We start from the raw sequence: 5,543 nt of genomic DNA, 5'->3' as shown, positions 1-5,543 counted from the left end.
TTGCAGCACTGTTAAGTTCTGTTCCGAAGAGCAGAGCTTTACAGCGCATGTGCAGCCCTGTCACATGACTCAGGTCCTTCGGGTCAGTGCTGTTTGGATGCCTGAGTGTATGCCTGAGTTATCAATCGGCGCATGCGCACACGATTTGGAAGGAAGAACGAACAAGACCCCCAGGATCACATTATGAAGACGAGAGTAGTAAGTAGGTTTTTTTTTCCACAGGAACAGCAGTTCATCGGAACTGCTGTTCCTGTGTAGGTTTTTTCATAAATATGAGAAATAGTTCAATCCTTATCAATGCGAAAATATTTATCCTTGCAGAACATAATGAAATTAAAAAATACTTTATTATTTTAAAAAAAAATTCAATGGGAAATATTTTGTAGCTCTGTGATCTCAGGCTGGATCTATCCAGCTCTGTGTGATCTCTGGTTGGATATATGCAGCTCTGTGATCTCAGGCTGGATTTATGCAGCTCTGTGCGATCTGGGGCTGGATCCATGCAGCTCTGTGTGATCTCAGGTTGGATCTATGCAGCTCTGTGATCTCAGGCTGGATCTATGCAGCTCTGTGATCTCAGGCTGGATCTATGCAGCTTTGTGTGATCTCAGGTTGGATCTATGCAGCTGTGTGATCTCGAGTTGGATCCATGCAGCTCTGTGTGATCTCAGGCTGGATCTATGCAGCTCTGTGTGATCTCAGGCTGGATCTATACAGTTCTGTGATCTCAGGTTGGACCTATGCAGCTCTGTGTGATCTCGAGTTGGATCTATGCAGCTCTGTGTGATCTCGGGCTGGATCCATGCAGCTCAGTGTGATCTTGGGCTGGATCTATGCGGATCTGTGTGATCTCGGGCTGGATCTATGCAGCTCTGTGTGATCTCAGGCTGGATCTATGCAGTTCTGTGATCTCAGGTTGGATCTATGCAGCTTTGTGTGATCTCGAGTTGGATCTATGCAGCTCTGTGTGATCTCGGGCTGGATCCATGCAGCTCTGTGTGATCTTGGGCTGGATCTATGCGGATCTGTGTGATCTCGGGCTGGATCTACGCAGCTCTGTGTGATCTCGGGCTGGATCTATGCAGCTCTGTATGATCTCGAGTTGGATCTATGCAGCTCTGTGTGATCTCTGGTTGGATCTATCCAGCTTTGTGTGATCTCGGGCTGGATCTATGCGGCTCTGTGTGATCTCTGGTTGGATCTATCCAGCTTTGTGTGATCTCGGGCTGGATCTATGCGACTCTGTGTAATCTTGTGCTGGACCTATGCGGATCTGTGTGATCTCGGGCTGGATCTATGTGTGGTACCCCAAAGCCCTGTTGAACAGCACAGAGGAGTGCAGAAACGCTTTTAAAATGCAGGGCTACAAGGGCTTAATTGTGCTCCTGAAAACTTGTGCCCAGGAATGATTGACAGAAGGAGGATGAAGGCACCTGATTGGCTGGGGGAGTAACAGAAAGAAGATGTGCAGGAAGGAGGAGAAAGAGAGAGCAGCATGGTAGAAGGAACAAGGGGGAGGACGTGCAGCCGAGCAGAGAGAAGAAAAGCTGCTGCCAGAACTGTGACATTGCCAGCAAAGCGCACGGAGAACAGCTGGGGACACGCAACGCGGCACCAAAGACAGTCTCCACTAACTGCAGAACCGTCTCAAGGTAAAACCCTAGCCTGCAGTGTACTGCACACACCCCAGTGTCAGAAGGAAGAGTGATGAGAGAATCTATCCAAAACTGACATTGCATTCTTGTACAAGGAAGGATTGTGAGAGCTTTTCCCCCAGATCATACCTTTACACATGCTGCAGGGAACAATTAAGACGGTCGTTTCAGCTATATCCTGTGTGTGTGCTGATATCTGGACATTATACCCTGTTGCAGAGCACATGTGCTGATAGATTCATTGACTGTTGAGAGAACAGCGCCATCTTGTGGCTGAAATGAGCAACAGCCCTGCTTTCTACTATAATACTTAACCCTTGATGGAAACCTCTGCAGGACATTGGAACACTACCAAATTCCTGTGCACAGGTCAGCCCAGGACTGAGTGGAAAATATGGTAACGTTACCAGGGATAATATTGGTGCACCAAATGTTTTAGATGATGTTAATGTTATGTGATTTACCTAAGAATTGATTTATTAATATTGAAGGTGTGACATTCAGTGTTAGTGGTACCGCTGCAATTCAAGTTAACTCAGCAGTAGATGCTAAAAGTGGGGCGCCTGACCCATAGGGAATAGCACGGTACCCCAAACACCTGAATAAGAAGTAGCCCTCTAGTGGGCGCGGTAGTGACCGTAAGATTCTTGATGGGTTATTATTGATGGTTATTGCACCATCACCAGTCAGATATTGTTAACGTGAAAGTAGTAACTGTGATTACCAGTGTGCCTTATTAGACAATGTGCATTGAAGATGTTATCGTTATTCTGCCTTATACTCACCAGGTGTATGTCATATGTTAAATGCTATTGTGCTCTATGCTGATCAGACGCATTATTTTGTCATTACTATTGAGCTGAAGGGGTCAGTGGCGCGGTGTCTTACCGAAACTATCCTTACCGCATTCTCAATAAACCCAAGTTGTTTGACCAATCCTTGTCCCTTTCATTGAAGTATTTATCTCCTGACCACCGGATATCTGAACAGAAAAGAACCTGACTCGTGTCTGGAGGACAAGGTAAGGGAAGGATTCCCATCAGTACTCGACCACCACATATGCAACTCTGTGTGACCTCGGCATGGATTTATGCAGCTCTGTGTGATCTCGGGTTGGATCTATCCAGCTCTGTGTGATCTCAGTCTGGATCTATGCAGCTCTGTGTGATCTCAGGCTGGATCTATGCAGCTCTGTGTGATTTCTGGTTGGACCTATTCAGCTCTGCGTGATCTCAGGCTGGATCTATCCAGCCGTGTGATCTCGGTCTGGATCTATGGCAGTCTGTGTGTCACATTATCTGGTCGTTCAGTTATTGGGTTCCTTGTCTAGATCTGTCCATTGATTTCCTGCATAATGCCAATATCAGATTCTGAGTTTCACGGGGGCTGACTATGGTCTGCTTTATCCAGGCAGAAATTTTGCCTGTAATATTTCTGTGAATACAGCTTGAGGTCTGCATCTGCCTTTATACCAGGTACAGACTGTGATGCTCATGTTGAGTTGGCCGTATGCCTGTTTGCTTAGTGTAAAATAAGCAAATTTGTAATGCCCATGCCTGCAAAAAGGTGAAATGGTGGATGGAAGATGCAAATGTAGACTGAGTACAGTAAAGACATGTTTGCTTAATGTGTATTGAGGCACCCGTACATAGATGCATGTATGCCCGTCAGTAGCCATAACTATTGTGGGTGCCTAAGGGCTCGTCATGAAGACGGTCGCCTCTTCTGATTGGCTGACAGGAGCTTTGTCGTGATCGTGCAGATCTAAGATTTTCTGGATGTATTTTAGAATTAATATTTTGCTACTTTCATTTGTACACGAGAAGAAAGATTATATCTTGTTTTATAGAGGTTTTTTTATTTAAATCAAACCAAACATGAATACTATTTTTATTATGAACAAATATTAAATAAACTTTTCTTGTGCTTATGACCTGGTTGGGGGTAAGTATGCGTGACGTAAACCTGGCGCATATGTGACTGGTGCAGAGATGGATGTATCTTGTGATATGTATGTAAATGCCCTGTGTGTCTGAGCATTACTGTAACAGCACTGACTGTGCCTGGCACCATGTAACATGTACGATACAACATGTGTGTCACAGCATAAGGCACATGATGTGTTTTCAGCATATAGAGGACAGGCCCATCCCATGGGATCATGGCAAGTAACGGATAAGAATGTCACCCACCTGGGGGTAACCCCGGGAGACTCGCTGACTTAATCATCAGTCAGAGATCAGCTCAGATATATAAGTAGGGAACAACACAATGTGACACATTATTAGTGGTAGAGGGGCAGGAGGAGGAGCGGCAAGTTGGAGAGTAATAGTCAAGAGTATAACTACCATAGGCAGCTCCCGGGATCCCACAGCTGAGGGGCCCCATCTTCCCTTCCCTGGGAATTTCTCACCATTGAGCGGTACATGGGGGCCCTTACAAAACTTTGAATAGGGCCCACAAATGCCTAGTTACGCCCCTAGTAATAAGGTAAATGACAGGGATAAAACATAATCCTGTGAAATACATTAAATGCAAACATTAGGTGCTTTACAGTAACGATGTATGACCAATTGGCATAAACATGCATTACAACAGATAATCATTAACCAAACCCAATTACTTGTATCACTCCTGTCAATGTGTTTGATTGAACAGTATCTCTTATCTCTCTGGCCTGTAAAGGGGTAATTGGCGTAACTAACGCCAATAAAGGGGCGGCCATTTTTACATTGGTGCCATTTTCTGGCGGCGATCGTACGGTGGTTTAGTGGTTAGCACTTCTGCCTCACAGCACTCGAGTTCTATTCCCGACCATGGCCTTATCTGTGAGGAGTTTGTATGTTCTCCCTGTGTTTGCGTGGGTTTCCTCCGGGTGCTCCGGTTTCATCCCACATTCCCAAAACATACTGGTAGGTTAATTGTCTGTCTCCCCCCTCTACCAATCCCTTCACTGGCTTCCCTTACCCTACAGAATCCTGTTCAAGCTCCTCACTCTTACATACAAGGCCCTCGCCAACTCCACTGCACCCTACATCTCCTCCCTCCTCTCTATTCATGCTCCATCCCGCCCTCTCAGATCGGCCAATGACCGTCGCCTCTCTTCCCCCCTGATCACCTCCTCCCACGTGCGTATCCAAGACTTCTCCCGCGCTGCCCCCCTCCACTGGAACCAGCTCCCCCGCTCAATCAGAACTTCCCCTAATCTGTCCAGTTTCAAAAGGTGTCTAAAAACCCACCGTTTTCTTAAAGCTTTCCAGTCTCCCACTTAACTTCCTACCCTTTCTTCTGACTCTTCCCCCTCATTCCCCTTCCTCTATCCTTATCCTCCGTTCCTCCTTCTCTCCCTCTCTCCTCTGTGTCTCTCTGTCAGTCTTCCCCTCCCCTTAGATTGTACGCTCCTTCGAGCAGGGTCTTCTCTCCTCCTGTCATCACCACTTTTAACTCTGCTCGCCTGCTACCTAGCCTTACTCCTTGAGGACCCTCTTCCCCCATCCCCTCGCTTCCTCCTCTTCCCCTGGGGGTCTCCCTCTCATCCGTGCCCTCCCTCCTTGGTGCCGTTGTTGGCTGACCTTCCCCCACCCCTCTAGCTGTGCCTTGAGCTCACTGAGTTACTGTGATTATTGTTTACTGTTCTGTGCCGTCTCTCCTCGTATTGTTATTTTGTTTGTCCCTGTACGGCGCCGCGGACACCTAGTGGCGCCTTATAAATAAAAACTACTACTAATAATAATAATAATTGGCTGCTATTAGATTGACCCCTGTCTGTCTGTGTGTGTATGTTGGGAATTTAGACTGTAAGCTCCAATGGGGCAGGGACTGATGTGAGTTCTCTGTACAGCGTGGTGGAATTAGTAGCGCTATATAAATAGTTGATGATGATCTTGT

This window comes from Mixophyes fleayi, chromosome 8, assembly GCF_038048845.1.
Source record: "Mixophyes fleayi isolate aMixFle1 chromosome 8, aMixFle1.hap1, whole genome shotgun sequence".
Taxonomy (NCBI): Eukaryota; Metazoa; Chordata; class Amphibia; order Anura; family Limnodynastidae; genus Mixophyes; species Mixophyes fleayi.
Note: the sequence above shows the minus strand (reverse complement) of the source record.